The 25,032-nt window shown below is 38.4% G+C and overlaps 1 protein-coding gene across 1 annotated transcript in view; it reads left to right on the plus strand.

Moving 5' to 3' along the window:
- The first annotated feature begins 2,768 nt into the window (after positions 1–2,768).
- LOC102266138 (platelet glycoprotein 4) overlaps positions 2,769–25,032 on the plus strand; it is a 91,238-nt gene continuing 68,974 nt past the window's right edge. The window contains exon 1 of the mRNA XM_070369696.1: positions 2,769–2,881. The gene's annotated coding sequence lies outside the window, so the exon portion shown is untranslated. The remainder of the gene's footprint in view (positions 2,882–25,032) is intronic.

The raw sequence follows: 25,032 nt of genomic DNA on the forward strand, positions 1-25,032 counted from the left end.
ATGGGCAGATTAATTTGACTGCTGTTCTGAGAAAAACATTTTCACACAGAAATTGGACATTTCACAATAATGTCTTGTGAAGAACATGCTATTAACAGCTGGCAACAGCTGCTGTTAGTGGCTGGGTTGTTGGTTCAACTTTAATTCCTTACAGTTTATGGCACTTGTGCAACAAAATCCAGGAGAGGTTTTGATTTTGCCTAGTTTAATACTTAAAAGGCAACAGTTTGGGGTGAAAAAGTCCTAGGTTTAAGTAATATCCTGTGATGAAATATTTAATTCTGAAGATAACTGCTTAAGAATGAAAATGCTCTGGTTGAAGAGGGTCAGAGGTCTTGTCTGAGTTACCCCAGAGCCTAATAACTTGTACCTCAGTCCATCACTATCTTCCCTCTCCCTCAACATTCACCCTTCAGAAGTCAGTGTCACCAGGGAGTGAAAAATTCAGTGATAATGAATATATAATTCATAGAAAGGATATTCCACATTCCCTATTCTTATTTAAAAGGCCTAGGAGATCAGCCCTGGGATTTCTTTGGAAGGACTGATGCTAAAGCTGAAACTCCAGCACTTTGGCCACCTCATGCAAAGAGTTGACTCATTGGAAAAGACTCTGATGCTGGGAGGGATTGGGGGCAGGAGGAGAAGGGGACGACAGAGGATGAGATGGCTGGATGGCATCACTTGACTCGATGGACGTGAGTCTGAGTGAACTCTGGGAGTTGGTGATGGACAAGGAGGCCTGGCGTGCTGCGATTCATGGGGTCGCAAAGAGTCGGACATGACTGAGCGACTGAACTGAACTGAACTGAATCCATATTCAAAGATAACGGGTGCTTAGGGTGTGGGCATTCTCTGATACTTATTGTGATTCATAGAAGACATACGTGATCCTGAGTTCACTCAATTTGTAGTTTGTCTTCTGACTTCTTTGATAAAACATTTTGTTTAACAGATTCTTAGTTTAAGTAAAAGAAAAGCATTTTATACACATAGAACCTTTTTTTCTATAAAGAAATGTGTCACCTTCTACGATAGATAAGAATCTGACCTTCCCCTGCCAAATCTCTCTGGTATTGACCACCTGACCTTGCCAGGTGACTCTGTGTCACCTGGATGTCACTTCTTTGTGCTAGGTATCCACCTCAGACTGCCAAACATGATATTAATGGCTGAGAAGCGGCCATTGGACTGGCCCTCCAGGCTCTGGTAGGTCAAACTTTGCTTACACAAACTGATAGGACAATTCAAAAAAAAGTAAATGCAAGAGATGAGAGCTATCTCTGGCTAGGATTGTGTTGTACTTACAGATTGTCTATCTTTTCCTTGTGTTAAGGACAATGCTTCTGGGGAGACTTTCTAGTGTCATAGCAATACTCCACAGGGACCACTTCTGTACTTTCCCTAACATTGTTTGCAATAAATTAAAACAGTTTTGGAATTACCTATAGGTTGATTACTTTGACACAGATAATGTGTGGATGAAACATTTTTAACCTCTAACTATATTTTAGGGTGGGAAAGAAACACGCTTTCAGTCAAAATTGGGTGTTAGACTCTCATATGAACCACTTATTAGCCACATGTCCATTGTCAGTATTTATCCTCTTGAGTCTGCTTTCTTTCCTGTAAATATTTGGACCTAAAAATATTAACTAGATTTGAAAGGATGTTTCAGGGTTAAGAAAAGAGAATGAGAGTATATGATATGTACTTAGCAAAGTGCCAAGAAGGTAGACAGTGCTCAGTGCACAGCATCTACTAAATAAAATACTAGATATTAAAATACTAGTTTTGGCCATTTGAAAAAAGTCACTCTCCTGCCTGGAATGATAGGTAATACTGGTTATAGTTCAGCTTCATTTAGAAAGTGGTAACTCCAAAAGCCATCGTTTTTCTCGAGTGCCATTCTGTAAAGACTGTATTAACTGAAAATAATTAATACCTCAAAATCTCAGGAAAGCAGCATGACTTTTCTAATTTCTTTATCCACTTTGTTTTGATATAGTATTATAGATTCTTAATAAATAATATGAATCCCAGGAAGGGACTTATTGTTAGAAATTTTGCAATTATAGCTTCAGAGTAACATCTTTCATCAGACTGAGGGTAGATCCTTATTCTTATGCTTAACAACAGTACTAAGCACAATTCGATTTAAATCTATCATGTGATACAACTATACCAAAAGATTAATTTAAGCCAGAGTACCTTGGCAGTGCGTGACACTTTCCACATCATTAAATGAGGCAAACCAAAAAGGACCACATTACTACTTAAACCATGTACGAGAAAAACATACTAGAAAGTTTACCAAATACATATTTACATTTCAGTGACTCACTTGGAAAACTTCCTGACAAAAGTTTGTAAATAAATATTTAATAATCATTACTGTTTTCTTTCAACTTAATCAAGCAAGAGAAATTCAAACCTGTATCTATACTATGACAACAAATAGACAGAAGCAGATTGATTGTGTACGATTGATCTGAATTCCTGTGCTTCATAAGCAAAGGAATTATCTGTTAAGGCGTAACAGGTTTTAACAGGAAAAGGATTAAAGGTTTTATTTTCCTCAATGGAGGGCTGAAATGAGCAAGATTTTTCAAGTTAACAGTTCACTTCATCTGGCTCAGGTGTCAGGGATCTATATTTATCTTGGTTTAGGCATCTGAAGTGCTGGAAGTCTCAGGATGTCAATGGCTTCACATGTCAGGAAAACCTTAACGACAGACGAATGGTCAACACCCTGAGCCTCATTTCTGAGTTCTCAGCTGTGGAAATCATGTGTTTATTTTCTGCATCTCCTCCTACAACAGTCACTCTGAAGCCAGTTTTAAGATCCTACATCTGGGCAAGCAAGCTTCTCTAAAAGTTGGTGAGCACAATTATTTTTGTGTAGGGGTGTGGCTATAAATGTCTTTGTAGTTGATGGACTATGATCAAGTAAACATTAATACTTGTTATTTCAAACTCCTTAAGAAGCTAAATACTAACTGGTGTAATAATTTAGTTTATGATATTGTTTCAACAGAGTTATAAGCTTTTAACTAAATGGATAGACTTTTAAGACAAAATTTTCATTTCCACTAGTCTCTCAACTGATCCTATGAAATTTCCATTTATACATTCTCATATCTTTTATTTTCAAAGTATCAGAAAACTTTAAGTATTTTTAAAAGTACAATTTTGGTGGAACTTTTTCTTCCTTAAGATTCTTAAGTTGATCTGTCATGTCCTGTTCTAAACTGATTTCTTATTTTATTTAAACTTTTGTGTGCCTTGTTTTAAAAATGTTACTCTTTTGAAAAGGATGCTCTCAAATTCAATTTTCTGCTTACAAGTTGAAAAAACATGTTTTAATGAGATTAGAATTTGAATGACCTTTGTTCATGGGACCTAAAAATGTTTTTTGGTGTTTTGTCAAGACTGACAAGTATATTTAAGAAATAATCTAAAAGACTCAATCCTCTTAACAAAGTCTTAGAAGAAAAAAATATTTCCATAAATAAAATTACTGATCACTAGTGATCATAGAAATTATACTGACTATTGGCACCAGATATTTGAGGGGAGGGAATTTTGTTTCATGGCAGAATTTTTGTTATATGGTGTATTTCATACTATGGCTATATAAGACTTATTCAGACAGGAAACTTAAGGATATGCTTAGAGACAAATAAGTATATAATGATATACTTCTTTAGAGACAACTGCTGATACCAAAAAAGCAGTTCCATCTGACTCTATGCTTTGTTACAAAGTCTTGAGAATGAAATAAACAGGCTTCTTTACCTTTTAAAAGAGTCACCTTCCATAATTCTTTGGAGAATGGTCTCTTGGAGCCGTGTTGAATACAGGGGAAAGCACTCTGGACTGATACTTTTAAAAGTATTAACTTCTGTTCACTTCCTATGCAAGAACTCAGGTAGGATCTGGATCAGATGGAGAGAAACAAGCAACCTGTCCTGTTCTCAGGTATACCTGACTAAGAAAAAGCAGTAGGGTTTGTGGGACAATATATGAGACTCCTGCAATCCTGGCAAGGGGAAAGGAGAAATATTTTCAAAGGATGTACAATACAAACTGTAATTATTTGGAATTTGATCCTTTTGTAAAGGACAATGACGACTTTGCAATGAATTATTCTGAGAGTTACAGAAAGAAAGCAAACACCTGAGAGTAATAAAAAGATTTTCACCTGGGGAAAAATGGTAAGCTCCCAAACCCAGAAGAATCATTGTTAGGCAAAAGAGGAAAAACAAAAAAGGAAAAAAGGCTTTAAAATGCTAACAAATCAGTGGCAAAGACCATATAAGACTGCAGAGTGGACCAATCAAATGAAAGAATATTTTTTTTCTTGGAATGAAGAAATACATAATAATGTACTGCCCTTGAAGTGATTAGGGCTAATTTTGCTTTTAGCATAGATTGTTGGTTGAGATCACTAGCTAAGGAATTTAATATTCTTAGTATTTACAAACTAAACTTCACAGTTGAATTTTTTAAGGAAAAATTCACAAAATTTTAAAATGAAAAAGAAGGGCTTTTAGATGAGAAGTACTTTTAATTGGTCAGTTGTTTATACATTGTTGATTGCTCTTTGGATGAAAATTGAAAAGCGTGCCATCACTTTACTGCTGCTACTGCTAAGTCGCTTCAGTCGTGTCCGACTCTGTGAGACCCCATAGACGGAAGCCTGCCAGGCTCCCCCGTCCCTGGGATTCTCCAGGCAAGAACACTGGAGTGGGTTGCCATTTCCTTCTCCACTTTACTATAACCTAAAAGCAGAGATCTGGAGTGGGGAGGAGGGAGGTGCTGCTGGAGGAGTGATGCTGTGTCTACACCAGGTTCCTGGAATCTGAAATCATGCCTAATCCAAAATGATTCTCTCAAATCACAAACAATGAATTGTTTGCCAGGAAAAGGAAACAGTCTAAACTAGGTAAGTGTGCTGGGGATATAAAAAGAAATATAGTTTAGTAAATAGTTTTACTGTTTCGTGTGTTGCATGTTGAAGTATACATATTGACTAAGCCACTGGAAACTTTCTCTCCATTACATCTGGCAAGTAATAAGTATGCCATTGGTTCCACAGTGCACTTTCTAGTCATTTCTTTATGGATCAGGGCAAGGTGAATTGAGCTTTGTGTCTTCTGACAAATTTAGTCTTCTGGAGAATAAATAACACTTTAAAATTAGGGCTTGATATTACATTGTTAAATAGTTTAAGATGTTTTGAAATATACCCAGAGACCTTTGTCACACACTGTCATCTCAAGGAGGAAATGAGAGAAAATTGGCAAACGTTCTGGAGGCGACATAGCAGACAGCTTGGCTGCCTTCACCAACGACTCCACAGTGAGCGCAAATAGAAGAGCACCATGCATCCTTCAGTGCTTGTGAACTTTAAAAGTCGAGTGAGGACAGTTTTAAAAGTGATGAGTTTGATCTCAGTGTTGTTTCTCTTATTAAATCTTCCAAACTTCAATCTTACATTCCTCCCATCTTAATTTCCCCAAATTTCTTCCATTTCGCCTTAATCAAAAGGGAGGGATATTAGTACTCATGAGAACACAGTCTAATTGAAATTCATTTGGAGGCTCACTTCATTCTATGTAGAACTTCATTATTACTCTATTTGAAATGTAACAGGTGCTGTTATAAGGGGTCTTTCTTGTATCTCACTCTAGGAAGCTTTGGAAATAAAGAAATAAAAGGTTATTCAGTACAGTGGTCCCATCTCATGGACCCTAAATACAGTGTCTTCTCAGAGTAGGTATACACTTTAGTAAGTGGCATCTTTCCTACAAGTATTCTTACTTTGCTGCTAAGTGATTTCAGTCGTGTCCAACTCTGTGCGACCCCATAGATGGCAGCCCACCAGGCTCCCCCGTCCCTGGGATTCTCCAGGCAAGAACACTGGAGTGGGTTGCCATTTCCTTCTCCAGTGCATGAAAGTGAAAAGAGAAAGTGAAGTCACTCAGTCGTGTCCGACTCTTAGCGACCCCATGGACTGCAGCCCACCAGGCTCCTCCGTCCCTGGAATTTTCCAGGCAAGAGTACTGGAGTGGGGTGCCATCGCCTTCTCCAATTCTTACTTTGATGGGACTGTAAAACAGCAGAAACCTGTTTTGGTTGAATACATAATAGTCATCCTCTTTCAGATAAACTTATTTCTCGATGCATTTGTTGAAAAATATTTGAGCACTTACTGTGTGTCAGACATTGTTGTAAGCTACAGAAAACATTATTAGACATCTTATTGTGCTGAACACTGACAAGGATCCAGGATCTTTTTATTTTCAGGTGGTGGCTCTAAATTTTGTTTCTATGGAATGAAACCTACTGATGAAAGTGAAAAAAGAAAAACTTAAGTTAGTAAATGATGAAGACGCAAGTTGAATTCTGTGGATACTTTGCCACCACTGCACACAAACAGACCCCTTAAGGACCTATCAAGAGAAAATAGGCCAAACAAGTGACTTAAAAATAATACTATAGTTACTGGAGGAATAGAAGGAAGATACCAGAGTGAGCATCTTGCTGTTGCCATTATAAATGCATAATTGACTCTTAAAATTCTAGTAACTAACATATATAACACATGGAAATACCTCCAAAATATAATAACTGTGTATTATATATAGAGTACTGTGTGCTCTAAGGCTTGTTGTTGTTATTGCTCAGTTGCTCAGTTGTGTCTGACTCTTTGCGACCCCATGAACTGTAGCATGCCAGGCTTCCCTGTCCTTCACTATCTCCCTGAATTTGCTCAAACTCATATCCTCTGAGAGGATGATACCATTCAACCATGTCATCCTTTGTCGCCCCCTTATCCTCCTGTCCTCAATCTTTCCAAGCATCAGGGTATTTTGCAATGAGTCGGCTCTTTGTATCAGGTGGCCCAAGTATTGGAGCTTCAGCATCAGCATCAGTCCTTCCAGTGAGTATTCGGGGTTGATAACTTTTAGGATTGACTGGTTTGATCTCCTTGCTATCCAAGGAACTCTCAAGAATCTTCTCCAGCACTACAGTTGAAAAGCATCAATACTTTGGTGCTCAGCCTTCTTTATGGTCCAACTCTCACATCCATACATGACTACTGGAAAAACCGTAGTTTTAACTAGATAGACCTTGGTCAGAAAAATGATGTCTCTGCTTTTTAGTACACTGGCTAGATTTGTCATAGCTTTTCTTCCAAGAAGTAAGCACCTTTTAATTTCATGGTTGCAGTCTGCAGTGTTTTTGGAGCCCAAGAAAATAAAGTCTGTCACTGTTTCCATTTTTCCCCATCTATTTGCCATGAAGTGATGGACTTGATGCTATGATCTTAGCTTTTTGAATGTTGAGTTTTAAGCCAGCGTTTTCTCTCTCCTATTTTACCTTCATCAAGAGGCACTTTAATTTCTCCTCACTTCCTGCCATTAGGGTGGTGTCCTCTGCATATCTGAGGTTACTGATATTTCTCCTGACAATCTTGATCCAGCTTGTGCTTCATCCAGCCCAACATTTCTCATGAGGTACTCTGCATATAAGTTAAATAAGTAGGGTGACGATATACAGTCTTGATGTACTCATTTCCCAATTTGGAACCAGTCCATGTTCCATGTCTGGTTCTAACTGTTGCTTCTTGACTGGCATAAGGGTTTCTCAGGAGGCAAGTAAGGTGCTCTAGTATTCCCATCTCTTTCAGAATTTTCCACAGTTTGTTGTGATCCACACAGTCAAAGGATTTAGCATAATCAATGAAGCAAAAGTAAATGGTTTTCTGGAATTCTTTTGCTTTTTCTATGATTTAACAGATGTTGGCAATTTGATCTCTTGTTCCTCTGCATTGTCTAAATACAACTTGTATCTTTGGAAGTTCTCAGTTCACATACTGTTGAAGTCTAACTTGAAGGATTTTGAGTATTACCTCGCTAGCATGTGAAATGAGTGCAATTATGTGGTAGTTTGAACATTCTTTGGCATTGCCTTTCTTTGGTATTGGAATGAAAAGTGACATTTTCCAGTTCTGTGGCCACTGCTTAGTTTTCCAAATTTGCTGGCATATTGAGTGCAGCACTTTAACAGTATCATCTTTTAGGATTTTAAATAGTTCAACTGGAATTCCATCACCTCTACTAGTTTTATTCATAGTAATGCTTCCTAAGGCCCACTTGACTTCACACTGCAGGATATCTGGCTCTAGGTGAATGACCACACCATCATGGTTATCTGGGTCATTAAGATCTTTTTTTGTATAGTTCTTTTGTGTATTCTTGCCACTTATTCTTAATCCCTTTTGCTTCTGTGGGCCCTTCCTGTTTCTGTCCTTTATTATGCCCATCTTTGCATGAAATGTTCCCTTGACATCTCTAATTCCCTTGACATCTCTAATCTAGAGATCCCTAGTCTTTCCTAGTCTATTGTTTTTCTCTATTTCTTTTCATTGTTCACTTAAGAAGGCTTTCTTATGTCCCCTTTGGAGAGATAATCTTTGAAATATTTGGAATTCCAAAGCTATTCTTTGGAATTCTCCATCAACTGGGTATATTTTTCCCTTTCTCCTTTACCTCTCACTCCTCTTCTTTTCTCGGCTATTTATCTCAGCTGTCTTATCTCAGACAACCTTTTGCCTTCTTGCATTTCTTTTTCTGGGGGGATAGTTTTGGTCAACATCTCTGTATAGTGTTATGAACCTCTGTCCATAGTTCTTTAGGCACTCTGTCTATCAGATCTAATCCCTTGAATCTATCTGTCATCTCCACTGCAAAATCATAAGGGATTTGATTTAGGTCATACCCAAATGGCCTAGTGTTTTTTGTTACTTTACTCAATTTAAGCCTGAATTTTGTGATGAGAAACTGATGTTCTGAGTCACAGTCAGCTCCAGGTCTTGTTTTCACTAACTATATAGAACTTTTCCATCTTCAGCTACAAATGATATAATCAATCTGATTTTGGTATTGACCATCTGGTGATGTCCACATGTAGATTCATCTCTTGTGTTGCTGGAAGAGGTCTTTGCATGATCAGTACATTGTCTTGGCAAAACTCTGTTAGCCTTTGTCCTGCTTCTTCTTTGTACTCCAAGGCCAAACTTGCCTGTTGCTCCAGGTATCTCTTGACTTTCTACTTTTGCATTCCAGTCCCCCATCATGAAAGGACATCTTTTGTTAGTGTTAGTTCTAGAAGGCCTTGTAGGTCTTCGTATAATTGTTCAACTTCAGCTTCTTTGGCATCAGTGGTTGGGGCGTAGACTTAGATTACTGTGATGTTGAGTGGTTTGCCTTGGAAACAAACCAGGATCATTTTGTCACTTTTGAGGCTACACCTAATTACTGCATTTCAGACTCTTTTGTTGACTCTGAGGTCTACTCCATTTCTTCTAAGGAATTCTTGCCCACAGTAGTAGATACAATGGTTACCTGAATTAAATTTGCCCATTCCCATCCATTTTAGCTTAGCTTCCTAAATTTATTTCTGATTGAAGTGTTTTTGTCTGCAGTGAGGGACAAATATAATCTAAATTGTAGTTGGGTCTCTTGGCAGAAAGACTCTAGTTTGCATGGAAATATCTAGTTTTTATGAGCCCAGTCTTTAAGAGCTGCTTGGTCAAAAGTTACATCCAAGCAGACACGTAGACAGGGAATTCCAATGCATTGCCATGAGCTGTGATAAGGCCAGTGCTCAGAGATACCAGCTCTGTTCTTCGATATAAGGCTTCTGTTTACAGACCTTTGCTATTATGTGGAGTCTGCACTTCTTGCTGGGCTGTGAACTCCATGAAGGCTGGGTTTCATTTGTGACTTAGTATCAGCAATATCTAGTGCTGGATACATAGTAAGCACTTAATAAACAGATAGTACATATTTATTCAAAAATAGGTGTAAATCTTTTATAACCCAAAAGGTTCACCTTCCAATGAGGTCTAAACTAGATCTTAAGAATTTTTAGTCATGTAAAACAATTTAAAATCTTTTATCTCCATTTCTTATGCTTAGCACTTTTTAAAAAATATCCAACTTGACATAAATCTCTACCATAAAGTAATACATAGATGTGTGCAGTTTTGTGAGTGAGAAATTCTCAGGTAAGCAGTTTCACGGAATATTACCATCACCAGTACCACCCTCACCTTTCTCAGCATGTCTCTTTTGTTTTGTTTTTTACTCTCTCTCTCTCTGTGTAGGGTAGATCATCTATTAAAATTATAAAATTTAACAGAAATATTCTATGTTTCATGCTATGCTAAGTATGCAAATTCACAGACACTGATAATTCCTCAATGAACCAAATCCATGAAGCTCATTCATCTCACCCAGTGCCATGAAAATCTTATCCTATTTCCCATTCTATGTGCAGAGCTTAGATATGTTTGCTTCTGTGTTCAGTTTCTTAGGTGTCTACAGTACATTTACCAAAGTTTTTAGATAAAGCCAGTTCCACTCTGGGTCCAATGGTCATTTTTAAGATTTGCTAAGAGATGGCTGGATGGCATCACCGACTCGATGGCCAAGAGTTTGGGTAAACTCTGGGAGTTGGTGATGGACAGGGAGGCCTGGCGTGCTGCAATTCATGGGATCACAAAGAGTCGGACACGACTGAGTGCTGAACTGAACTGAACTGAACAGGGAAAGTACAGGTTTTGATTTCTCCACTTCCTACTTCATGGGAAACCATAGCATAGTAGATGTTCTTTGTTAGCCTAACCACACATACCTCCAAAGCCCTCCCTTGAGGCGGATGTAATGGCCACAGCAAATGGAGAGATACAGACATCATTCTCTATTTTCTTTCTCAATTCATTGGTCAGAGTTGCGTCCTGACCTCATTAAGAGTTTGTCTCCTGTTATCCAAACTTTGTTTCGCATACTATATCGTTCAGTTATAGCAGTTCAGCAAAATTCTATGTTTTACCGGATGAAGTCAGGAAAACCAGGATTAGGCAAGGAAAAAGTAAATTCTAATCTTAGGGGGCAAACAGAAAGGAAGTTTACCATAATGATCCCTTCCCTCTTCTCTACCTCATTAATATTCCTCCTGCGTATGAAAGATGCCATTTTGTTTTCTTCCTCACATCTCCCATGCAGAACTCTGTACATAGTAACAGCAGGAGCATTTGTGGAGCTGAAATCCTGTAGAATAAATAAAAGCGATTGAAACCATTTGAATGGGCTTTTGTGAGAAGAAAACTTGTTTAATAATAATTTACCATGGCAGAGCAGCAGCTATGAAGTTGAACTTCTTCCCTCCGGTTTAAGGCTAGAAGTCACCTTTCAGCAGGTCTTCCAACGTTCACATTTGTTCACAACAAAAGCTGCAAACATTGCAAGTGAGAATAGTTCCTGGCACACTCTTAAACCATGATTCACTAAATTTTTTTTTTTTTTTTTTTAAACAAGTGAGGACTCTGAGGCCCAAAGAAGTGAAGTGAGCTTTCCTGTCTGGGCTTAGCCTTTGGATTGCCCTTTCTGCAGTTTTTCTAGGCTCCCCCTTCCCATCAACACCAACATCTATTTTCTTATGGTTTCAACTATAACCTAGCTGTTGAAGAGACCCAAATCTTTTCACCACCCCAATCTCTTCCCTGATCATTAGACTCACCCATTTACGTGCCTGCTGCTCAAGTTCTAGACATGGATGCATTACTTGTGAGTTGAAAGTGTCTAACCTCTTTCAACACATTATCTTGTTACTGTGCTTTGATTTATGAGGTGCATTTATGCTCAAAATTGCAAACAAACCCGATAGAGTTTTGTTTCCTACTCTGCTGAGTATCTTCTAAAGTTCAGTAAAACATGCATATATATGTACTCTGCAAATACTTTTAAACTAACAGGCTGGATTAAATTATAATAGCCAATTATAACCTACTGGTATGTTCAGGGCATTCATAATAATTATGAAAAATGCCTAGTATCTAATGAGAGGCACTGGGAATCACTGGTTGAAATACTCTCTGTAGCTGGATTGAAAAGATTTGAAACCTGGAATCTGCCACTTTCCAGCTCTGTGACCTTGGGGAATATATTAAACCTCTTTGTATCTCTGCTTCCTTGTCTGTTAAATAAGATTAATCAAAGTACTGCCTTTATGGACCAGTTGCTCAAAATAAGCAAGTGACTATGTAAAATATGTAAGTGCCTTGCACATAAGTTCTGAAGAAGGGTTAACTGTCATTATTTAATTCTCAAATAGTTTTAAATAGGCAGTGTGAGTAAACATGCTCACAGAGATTAAGATACTGGCTTCGGGTCCTGCAGTTAGTGAGAACCCTAGATAGAGCTATCCTGTCCCACCCCAGATCTCTTATTTCCTCTCCATTCTTTTTATCTTGTTGCTCTGAGCCTAAAACCTAGAATTCATTTTGTTTTTTAAGCCCTCTACCTAGCTCATTACTAACCAATCTTGCCTGTTCACGCTACCTTCTAAAATCCCCAAGTGACTCTGTATTGCATTCAAGAGAAATTTCTGAGAGAATGAATTCCTAGGTATTCAGGCCAAACCCTCAGCCTGGTATATTATGCATTACATTAGGGCTTCATGATGTCATTTGTGCCCACCTCTTCAGTGTCCTTTCTTTTCCAAAACTCGTACCATGTACCAAAGCCTTACCAAACTGTATTTCCCCAGTTGTACAATTTCTTATGCATCTGCATTTTAGGGGCATGCCCCTAATCCCTTTGCTGTCTCCCCATTCCTTACCTGGACCCTGTATACTATATGCAGTAAGCTATCACTTCTTCCACCAGCAGTCCTTTCACTTTCTTACATGAACCACCATTTTTCTTCCCACCTGGGTGTAAGTGTCACAGTAAATTAATATTATAATTGTCTGTTTACAAAGCTGTCTTCCTAGGGATGCTGTGAGCTCCTTGCATGAAAATACCAGGTTTTTGTTCTGTTGATTCCCTCATTTCATCCCAATTAGAAGCCCAGGCTAAGAATGCTTAAGGAATTTATTTTATTTTACTGTTTCAGTGGCTACAGGTCAATGAAACATTTACCAGTGTCAATGGAAGAATAAAAGCATAAATAAATGAGAAACAAAGTGAATGATTCAAACTATTATAGGAAAGTAGCTTCAAAAGTAATCTAATAGTTTAAAAAAATGCAAAAAGCTTGATAGGGGAAATGATCCAATATGAGAACCAGTAAAAATCATTGCAAAAAGAATGGAGCCAGAATTTGTGTATCTTCTGGGTTGTGATCCAGTGGTGAAGGACCAGATCAGAAGAAGTTGGTTCAGGTTGCAGGCGTGACTGCCTGGCAAGTGCTTGCCATGTAGGCAAGAGGTTGAGGGCAAGATAAGATTAGGTGAGGACATGTACCATCATGGGTAAGCCAAGTTCAGAGTCTTGCTGCTGCGGCTAAGTCGCTTCAGTCGTGTCCGACTCTGTGCGACCCCAGAGATGGCAGCCCACCAGGCTCCGCCGTCCCTGGGATTCTCCAGGCAAGAACACTGGAGTGGGTTGCCATTTCCTTCTCTAATGCATGAAAGTGAGAAGTGAAAGTGAAGTCGCTCAGTCGTGTCGGACTGTTTGCGACCCCATGGACTGCAGCCTACCAGGCTCCTCTGTCCAAGGGATTTTCCAGGCAAGAGTACTGGAGTGGGGTGCCATTGCCTTCTCCGGTTCAGAGTCTTACATAGTTTTAAATTCTTCCTTCTTTTGGAAAATAAGGACTACTAGGTGAGTGCTGGAAACTACAGAGTATGAAGTATTATCTCATAGCACTAGGCTCAATTTTAATAGTTGTTTAAATCAGACTAGCTTTAACACATTAGATCTCAAAATATTGGCATGCATGAGAGTAACTAAGAATGCTTAGGCCATGCTTAGGCTATTCTCTTGCTCTCTGTACATCCCTTGCTCAACCATTCCCTGCCCACCTACACCCTACTCACATCCTACTGACCTTCCTTGTTAATCACTGAATCTAATCAATAAATGCCTACAAACTTGTCCCTGGCCCCAGCTAGTGATTCTTCCAATCTTTCTCTTCCTTTCCTTTGCTTTTTTTTTTTTTTTTTTGGCTTTACCACATTGTGTTAGTTTCTGCTGTACAAGGAACTGAATCAGTTATATGTATACACATATCCCCTCCCTCTTGGACTGTCCTCTGCCCCACCCCCATCCCACCCATCTAGTTCATCACAGTCCAGGAGCTGAGTAAAATAGCTAGTGGGCACTGCTGTCCTAATCTCCTGATCAAAACATCTCCACCAAGATAGCTTATCAAAGGGGAATGAGGGATGCACCCCTCTATTGGTTTCTCTGGTAACTGATGACTCAACCTGATATCAACTGCTAACTTCCCTCTCCACATCCTCTGGCCCTCTGCCAGCAGACTGCTGCCATGTCTTGCCCATTGTCTGCCACACATGGTAGAGTGTCAATTCAGGAACTTGCTTCTGACATGTAAGATCCCCATTCATTACACCACTGATGTGTCTGCCACTGACTTTGAGCTCTTTATTCAGTCTTATGGCTGGGCAAGCACAGAGTGTGCAGCCCAAGTGTAGCCATAATGCCTGCTTCTAAGCAACTCATGTTATGTGTCATATTGTTGTTATAATTTTATAACTGTCATCATCATCATTGTCATCGTTACTCTTATTTTTTACATTCGTACCCTGATCTTCCCATCTTGCTGATTACCTAACATTTTAATCCCTTCTAAATACACACTTTATCTTAATCTCTTCTAAATTATTAAAATTAACCTACAATTATCTTGATAACCCTTTACTGGGAGGGTTATTAGTTTCCTAGTGATATTTAGCTTTTCTTTTGTGCTCCTCTTTCCATGGGATTTCCCAGGCAAGAATATTGGAGTAGGGTCACCATTTCCTTCTCCAGGGGGTCTTCCCAGCCCAGGAATCAAACTCACATCTCCTGCTTGGCAGGCAGATTCTTTACAGCTGAGTTACCAGGGAAGCCATGCTTCTTATAGATACAATATAATATACATATAAGAATAGTATAATATTTTCAACATAGTGGCTAAGACTTGGTATTCAGACTTAAAATTTTCTTCTTATAACCCTGTTTCTAGTTGTGAAACAGGGTTATAAGCCTCTTTGGTGTTTCATGGTTCTTTGGCTCATGATCTGCCTCTCCTTGTGCCCTGAATCATGTTCTTCATCTCAGTGGGATATTTCACTCCATACTTGAAACAGTAGCTTTAGCCTCAGAATCTTTGTCTAGTGTCGTTTTGCATACCCCTTAATAATCTCTCCTGTTCCTCATCACTGTGTCATCTACTAATGTTCCTTCTGTGAAGTTCTATTTGTTGTTGTTGTTTTAGTTGCTAAGTTGTGTCCAACTCTTTGAGATCCCATGGACTGTATGCCTGCCAGGTTCCTCTGTCCATTGTATTTCCCAGGCAAGAGTACTGGAGTGGGTTGCCATTTCCTTTTCCAGGGGATCTTCCCTGCTCAGAGACTGAACCCACATCTTCTGCACCGGCAGGTGGATTCTTTACTGCTGAGCCACCAGGGAAGCCTGATGTTCTATTTACTCTTCTCCAAAATTCTGGGAAATTATATAACCAACTGCATCAGAACTACCTGATAACACAGGCATGAGGGGTCAAACTTTTTAGCTGACTTATTACTGTCCTTGCCTTAAGCCAGAGACTACCAAGAAGACACCTGTAGTTGAAAAAGTTGAGTTCACTACTTATTGCCAAGAGGAAAAAGTGTACCATGGGGTCAGAAGCCGTTGAAAAGAACCTCTGATAAAAGCTGAACTTCGGTTGAGTGATCTGGGGAGAGGGTTTAAGGAAGTAGAGCATTACTCTGAATTGAACGTTGTCAGGAAGCAGGGTAATTTTACAATTTGGTGCCTTAAAAAGTCTTATCTAGGAAGAGGGAAGATAAGCCTATCTTGGTAATGCAGCAGCAGTGACCCAGATTAGCTGGGAAAGGGGGACACATGATGCCTGTGGCTTAGACAGTGTTCATAAGAGGTCTGTATTCAGACATAATTACAGAGCGTTTTGTTTTTGTCTTGACTCTTCATGGTCATAGAGTGTCCTTGCCTAAAGTTGATGTTCTGTGAAATTGGTTCTGTTCAACACGAGGATACCACAGCCAGGTGTGAGAGCCAGGGCAGTGTCCAGAGACAACAAGACCTAAGTGATAGCACCGGGCCAGGTCCTGGATGTCAGGGGCTGTTTCCTCTCTCATGATAAAATTCTTTGCTACTTCAGTAATTAAACTTACTTCCATGAAATCCACTTTCCTGTACTTGGTGATAAGATTCTAACAGTTCTTTGTAATTTCCTCCCTAAGCCCTATGGTATGCTCAACCCATTGCGTATTTTAATACAAAATTTGATTCCTCTTAAGCTAGCAATATGATGATGATCAATAAGGACCACAAAAGTAGATTGATCTATGTATAATAACTACAAAGGGCACAGATTGTTAGGGAACTGATTATTTTTTGTACTTATACCATAAACACTAATCTTTTATGTAAATATAAACCATTGGCATATAGGAAATAAATGGAATAAAATTTTAATTTTATTTAGTGAAAGTTACTTGTGAAGATTTTAAAGGGTCTTTCCACTTACTATATAGAAAAGAATTTAATAATCAGAGACTGGAATTTTGGAGTTGGGAATTATGATGAATCAAAATATCTCTGGAAATATATATCTAGGCTAAACACATAAATGTGGTTTAAAAACTTACTACTTAGACATTCTAGATGCCTACTAAAAAAAGTGAGATAATCTTTTTCTTTTACATAATGGACTGTCATTATCATCAGTTTTGCTTAAAGAAAAGAACATCTAATTAAGTGATTTAAGTTCATGATTGAATAATCTTTAAGCAATGTATGGATTTTAAATGAGTAGAAACTGACAAATGTCCCATGCTAATAATTTGCTTTGTAACTTGTTACAGATATGTACAGAAAGTGTTGCAGGTGGAAGGCTCTGAAGAGAGAAGGAGATAAGTTTATATAAATCAGGCTTATTCTATAAGTCACACATGAAAAAATATCTCACAATGTAATATTTAATGTATTTGTAATATTGCTAAATATAACACTTTTTTTGACTTATACATATATGATCTTTAAACATGAGCTATTTAATAGGCTCAAGATTACCAGTTTCATATGTAAGATTAAGTTTCTTCATCTTTGAGTTTCTTGATTGGTTTTAGAATAGAATAAAAGCAATAAAGAAGAAATAGTTATTTATTTTCCAACTCTGCTTTATTTATCATATTATCTTATTAGTGAGGATAGGATGTTTTGATTGAGCTTCATGAAATTTGGCCTTTAGTTACCCTTGAAGATACGATCTAAACCAAGAAAGATGCTCATTTTTCATTGTCTCTTTACGGTTTACTCTTCTGTATGATTCTATTTCATCTTTCCTGTTTTCAAGTAAGATGTGTAGCTTTTTTTTATGTGAACCAGAAATAATAATTTACAACAGGAAATGGAAGTTAAAAAGTTAAAATTCAAGTGAAATATTTAACTTTTAATTAGACAATAAGGCTTAAGTCATTTTAAAGACTATAGATACTTGTCATGGGCCTAGAGGTGGGTTTATTCACTCTTTAGTACAATCGAAGGCAGCACTTTGGATCCTTAAATCTGAATGGTTCAATAATTACATTACAGAAGACTCCTGATAACTGATTTAATTCTTTGTTAACAGTAAAAAAAGGGAAATAATACAATAAATATCCATTGGCTACTTGGGAACGTAGTCTATTCTTGGAGTCTGTTTTATGCGGGGTCAAATTAGTATAATGTGCTTTTGGATATGTGTGTTCTTTAATATTATTGTCTAGAAGTTTACTACAGATGGAGTTACATTACTGCTTTTTGTCAAAAGAAGTATTTTGAGTACCCATTTAAGCAGCAGGTACAATCTGAAATGAAAAGGATTCAAGCCAATCCGTTTTCTTACCTGAAATATTCCTGCACATGATGTGCTTCTGAAAACTCTTTAACACATCACAGGTATCCTCAAAACCGTTGTTGTGACTGATGCCAGAATAAAAAGGTAGCTTTCTTATTCTTGTTTACATATATTCCTTTCTTCTCGGAGCATATCAGGCTTGGCGGCAAACAGTGGCAATGGTTTTCAACTGCAAAAACTATCCAGATGATTTCTTCCAGAGTCTCCTTTTCCCCCACTGTCATTAGGCTTAGATTCTCCTCTCTTCCATCCTATCCTTTTTGAACTGTCATAATGCATCTACATTTTACACATCTACTGGCCAAACAAGAAAGATTACATGTTCAACAAAAAGCAGGCTCATATAATAATTTTTTCCATTGTTTCTTTCCGACAAGGTCCAGTTATTGACTCTAGACTAAGTAAATCAAAGGATCGATGTCTCCTGCTTACTCTTCCATGGCTGTTTGCAGTTGATCTTTGTTCCTCACCCTCATCCTCACATCTCTTCCCCAGCTCCCATGAGGCTGAGCATGGCCCTAAGTCCACCAACCTCAGCCTGGAATGTGAATTGGGAAAGTGAGAAATTAGGGGATTAAATACTTCCTAATGTTAATATCAACTGAAGTCTGTGCAGGCTCATATTATCTGCTCTGCTATTTGTAGAGCAAATACTATGTCACTTCAGCCTGAGCCAATATAAAAGAAGTGTCAAGTCCCTCATTTCCTTTGACCTTTAGTGTATTGTCTCTGCTTTTACCAGGACTGTTACTCAGTTCTTACCCAGTTTTCATTAATTTTCTTTCTACCCTTGCTGTTATGCTCCAGAGCACCATCAAAAAAATAAAATAAAAGCTTAACCAGAATCTCTCTCCCACTCATGATGATGGCTGTAAGGGCATGCTTTCGTTTTACAACCCTTTGCCACAGCTGCTGCCATGAACTGCACCATTCTCCCACTAATCCAAACACTGTCAGGAATGAGTCCACCTTCTCCTCATTAGACTGAACACAAGTCTTAGTGCAGAGCTATCTATCTTCCCAGTATTTGCTTAGTTTTCTATGTAGATTCTCATCCCAATGTACTGCTTTTGACTTGGCCCTTTAAAAATGAAAACACTTACCCGTCCCTTTCCCTATTTACAATTACTTAACAGTTCTATTCTGCTTCCAGAATAACGTTCAATCTCCTTGAAATATTATACAAGGAGCTTCAACATCTGGCCTTCACCCCTTCTTCTCACTTTTTCTCTTCCTTTAAAAATCAATTTTTGTTATTTTACAAATATATCACTCACTCCTATCTTGAATTTGTGCAATACAGCAGCTTCCCACCAGTCATCCACTTTACACATGGTCATATTATATGTCAATACTACTCTCTCAATTCTTCCCACTCTCTTCTTCCTCTCCTGTGTCCACATGCCCATTCTTTATGTCTATTCTTGCCCTGAAGACAGGTTTATCTGTACCATTTTTCTAGATTCCACATCAGTTCGGTCGCTCAGTCATGTCCGACTCTTTGCAACCCCATGAATCGCAGCACGTCAGGCCTCCCTGTCTATCACCAACTCCCGGAGTTCACTCATATTCATAGAGCAATTGGTCAAATTCTAAACAAAGAATTACACTTTTTGTGTTGATTTTCTGATTGTAGAATTATATAGCAAATGTTTGTAAAGATTTCAATAAAATTTTCCAGCTAAACAGAAATGACGCAGGTAGAATGGTTACTGAAATTTCTACACAAATCTCTTAACAGAAACATGAACTTAACTCTCCATGCCCAAAAATACCTTCACAGAAACTCAGGATTCCAAGTAAGGGATGACAGTACCTGGGTCAAGGAGGTACTGTATTTTGAAGAGATTTTAAGAGATACATAATGGATGGCCTCAAACTTTTTAAAGCAGGAAATAAAACTTTATCCTGAGAAGATAGGTTTCCAGGGAAATACTTAGGAAAATGAAGATGCCACAACAAAACCAAGAGAGTGAAGGCAAGAGTCACAAGATAGGAAAAAAGTAAAGGACTGCTTAGCACAGCTCAATTCACTTACAATCTTGTTTTTAAAATGTATATAGATATCAAATGAATGTTTGTTAGTTTTTTAAAAGGACAAATGATATTTTTAAACTTAAAGAAAAATAGACAATTGCCTTATTTGCTCCACCCTGTCTCACTCCCCATGTTAAATTTTAGAATACTGAACTATTTTTAGATGACATACTTAAAGTGTTCTTGATGTTTAAAAAAAAAAAAAAAAAAAGCTGTTTTTTTTTTTTTTAATACAATTTCCTCCTGTAGAAGAGAAGGATCTAACTTTTGTGTATTAAATACAATACCACTCCATCCATCACATCTATATACATACTTCTCACCTTCCATCTAATAGTGTAGGTATTTTTCTAATAGTATTGACTGTGTAAATCATTAGAAATTTTCTGAGCAGCAGAGCCAAGAAATAAACAATGAGTGCTTTCTTTCTGGTGCAATTTATGTTTTCCTGGTAATAATTGCATCCTTATATCCTCTGTCCTCTTGGTCCAATATTAATTGGTTTTTGTTTTTTTCCCCTTGACCTGTGACATAATTCTTACTGTGAAACTTCCCTTCTGCTGTTCCTGGAAATTCCCTATGCCTCTCATTTGTTGTATGAGTTATTTCCTTAATTCCCCGTCTACTTTTATTTCCTTGTTTCAGTAAAATTTATATTCTGAGATTTCTTGGGCTCCTTATAAAACAGTAAAAGAGAAGTAAAATTTAGGACCGTGTGTATATTAAAATGTCTATATCCTCTTTCTTGAAAATATATTTGCACAGAGATTAACAGCTGGAGATAATTTTTGGACATTTTTGAAGAGATTGCTATTTGACTTGTAAATCCCCAGTGCTGCTGTCTGTTGTCTCTTCGATTTGTATGTGACATTACTCTCAAGCCCACCAGAGGTTTTTAAGAATTTCTCTTTATTTTTGGTACCTGTGATGTGAAAACATGCAGCTAGGTCATAGCCTGTGGCCCTTTATATCCGCTCTGCTGTAGATGGGCGACTTTCTGCACTCTGGGGATTTAATGTCCTTTGATTCTGAAAAATATTCATGCATTCTATCCTATTTCCACTTTGTCTGGTTTTGTTTCCTCTGGAAACCCCATTATGTGGATGTTGGGTCTGTTCTATAGCTAGCTACTCTAATGCTGCTCCGTGGCTCCTCTGTACTCAGATATTCCAAATGCTTGCTCCACTGTGTTACTTCTACTATCATGGTTTTCTTTTTCCAGATTGCTGCCTTTTATTTATGTGGATTTTAGGATTTCATGGTTTTCTGTTTAAAGTGATTCTTTCCTATTTATTTTTTAAAATTATGATTAGAATTTTTATATTAATTTTTAAATTTTTGGCTGTGCTGGGTCTTCATTTCTGCACAGGCTTTTCTCTAGTTGTGGTGAGTGGGGACTGCTCTCTTTTTGTGGTGGCTTCTTTTGTTGCGGTACATAGGCTCTAGGTGCACGGGGTCCAGTGGTTAGGGCTCCTAGGCTCTACAGCACAGGTTCGGTAGTTGTGATGCACAGGCTTAGTTGCTCCACGGCATGTAGTTATCTTCCTGGACCAGGGACTGCATTGGCTGGTGGATTCTTTATCACTGAGCCACCAGGAAAGCCCCATGGTTTTTTACTAGTTTCATGATACAAAATTGTCTCTTACTTGTCTGATGATAGTAATCACAAAAATATTTTATTTTTTATTCCCTTTTCTTGTATTCAACCTTATTGTTTATTTGTATTTGACTTTTTTCATGCAAGTCAGAAGTATTCCTCAAATGTCTGGTGGTTGTCCATTTATATTTAAGACTGTGGCAAAATGAATACAGATTTCATTCTAGAGTTGCACTGTCCAATATGGTAGCCATGGCACCCCATACCAGTACTCTTGCCTGGAAAATCCCATGGACGGATGGCTGGAATCCCTGGAAGGCTGCAGTCCATGGGGTCGCTGAGGGTCAGACACGACTGAGCGACTTCACTTTCACTTTTCACTTTCATGCACTGGAGAAGGAAATGGCAACCCACTCCAGTGTTCTTGCCTGGAGAATCCCAGGGACGGCAGAGCCTGGTGGGCTGCTATCTTGGGTCGCACAGAGTCGGACATGACTAAAGCAACTTAGAGACTATTGAGAACTTGAAACATAGTTAATCCAGATTGAAATGTGTTCTAAGAGTAAAGTAAAAACCAGACTTTTAACACTTTGTGCCCCTGCAAAAAAATCTCATTAATAATTTATGTTTATTTAAATGATAGTATTTATGATGTTGTAGTAAGCAATATATAATATTAAAAGTAATATTACCTAGTTACTTACATTTTCAATGTGGCTACTGGATATTTTAAAGGAATATTTAGCATGAGGCTTGTATCATACTTGCCCCAGACAGTACTACTCTGGATTGAGCAGAAGGTCCTGACCATTTCACTGTGCTCCCTGACCTCCTCTCCACTTCAGCTAATAGTGTCAAGTGTTTTATCTTGTGCCAGTTTCCTTAGAAAGGAATTCTGTAATGTTTTGCTTGATAGAATTCTGGAATTGGCAGTGGAAGAGAAATTAGTGTGAGGGCTTAAACTTATTTCGACATGGATCTCCCTCATATCCCTAGCTGGGCTTCCTTGTCTTAGGTCCAGAAATCTCTTACTCCATGTTTCAAAAGAGGAAACACCCCATCTTCTGACAGATGAGGAGGAAGGAAAGCAGGCTGTGTAAAACATATGGAGAGAAGCTTTAGGTTTAGGACTTCCTGAGATATTCAATCAAGTTCAGACTCTGCTTTCCATGCACCCCATGGTCCTATGTGGACTTATAGAGTAGATTCTTTTTGCTTATAGAGTAGATTCTACATGTTCAGAATTGGGTTGTAGGATGTTTGAGCAATTACCATTAGTCCATTATGCTTTCTGTATGTTGACCGATTTCTTGTCTTCACTAATCTAAATCTTTGAGCTGAACATGTGTGTTCCTATTTTTATAAATTCTACCTACAACTTTCATTTTAATGAGAATTCAGATGCAAGTGAAAATGTATTCTACCTGCCACATTTAACCAGAGGTCATAATTTTAAATCTTAATATCTTGTTCTTCCCTTCTATCTTTTCTGTCAGATTATGTTCAGGTACTTAAGTCTCCTATAAACTGCTCTAATATGTCCATCTCTCTGTAGATAGGAACCTTTATGGCAAGCCAGGCTTAGCTTGTGCACATGCCTTTTTCCAACCATACCAATTACATTTCTAAATGATTTACGTGATTTATCTAATTTTATTTCCCATGAATCCCACTTCCTCCTACTTTTTTACATTTAACTCATCTTCTAGGGAAGATTAAGGATGTAAGAATTCTATGAACATATTCTTAGGAATTCAGTCCCCACTGATCTCTTTCTTAGCTAAACTTCTATCATGTGTGTGTTTCCCACAATTTATAGTTTTTTATACTGTGATAAATTATACTGTGAGGTATTAATCCACATGGTTTTATTCTGCCCACTTCATTCTCTTTTCTAACTGCAAGATATGAAGCTGCATATTGAGGGAGAACTTTTAGTGGACCTAAGGAACTGACATTCGGTTACTATTCAGTCTTATTAAAGACTAGGAAAATAGTTGTGCCCTAAGTATGAATTCATCTCACACGCTAGTAAAGTAATGCTCAAAATTCTCCAAGCCAGGCTTCAGCAGTATGTGAACCATGAACTTCCAGGTGTTCAAGCTGGTTTTAGAAAAGGCAGAGGAACCAGAGATCAAATTGCCAACATCTGCTGGATCATCGAAAAAGCAAGAGAGTTCCAGAAAAACATCGATTTCTGCTTTATTGACTATGCCAAAGCCTTTGACTGTGTGGATCACAATAAACTGTGGAGAATTCTGAAAGAGATGGGCATACAAGACCACCTGACCTGCCTCTTGAGAAACCTGTATGCAGGTCAGGAAGCAATAGTTAGAACTGGATATGTAACAGCAGACTGGTTCCAAATAGGAAAAGGAGTACATCAAGGCTGTATATTGTCACTCTGCTTATTTAACTTACATGCAGAGTACATCATGAGAAAGGCTGGGCTGGAAGAAGCACAAGCTGCAATCAAGATTGCAGGGAGAAATATCAATAACCTCAGATATGCAGATGACACCACCCTTATGGCAGAAAGTGAAGAGAAACTAAAAAGCCTCTTGATCAATGAAAGTGAAAGAGGAGAGTGAAAAAGTTGGCTTAAAGCTCAACGTTCAGAAAACGAAGATCATGGCATCTGATCCCATCACTTCATGGCAAATAGATGGGGAAACAGTGGAAACAGTGTCAGACTTTATTTTTTTGGGCTCCAAAATCACTGCAGATGGTGACTGCAGCCATGAAATTAAAAGACGCTTAATTCTTAGAAGGAAAGTTATGACCAACCTAGATAGCATATTAAAAAGCAGAGACATTACTTTGCCAACAAAGGTCCGTCTAGTCAAGACTATGGTTTTTCCAGTGGTCATGTATGGATGTGAGTTTTGGACTATAAAGTAAGCTGAGTGCCAAAGAATTGATGCTTTTGAACTGTGGTGTTGGAGAAGACTCTTGAGAGTCCCTTGGACTGAAAGGAGATCCAACCAGTCCATCCTAAAGGAGATCAGTCCTGGGTGTTCATTGGAAGGACTGATGCTGAAGCTGAAACTCTAATACTTTGGCCACCTGATGCGAAGAGTTGACTCATTGGAAAAGACTCTGATGCTGGGAGGGGTTGGGGGCAGGAGGAGAAGGGGACGACAGAGGATGAGATAGCTGGATGGCATCACCGACTAGATGGACATGAGTTTGAGTGAACTCCGGGAGTTGGTGATGGACAGGGAGGCCTGGCGTGCTGCGATTCATGGGGTCACAAAGAGTCGGACACGACTGAGTGACTGAACTGAACAGAACTGAAGCATGGATAAAAGTGGAAACACAGACTTTAGACATGAACGAATCCCAAAGAGCTGTTGTGATCCGTTCCGCAGCCGACACGCTCCTAAAGGCAAGTTCTCTTCTCCCTTTCAACTCTCAAGTGGGAGGACCTCAGAACACAAGTGTTATCAGAG

The sequence above is a fragment of the Bos mutus genome, chromosome 4 (assembly GCF_027580195.1).
Source record: "Bos mutus isolate GX-2022 chromosome 4, NWIPB_WYAK_1.1, whole genome shotgun sequence".
Lineage (NCBI taxonomy): Eukaryota > Metazoa > Chordata > Mammalia > Artiodactyla > Bovidae > Bos > Bos mutus.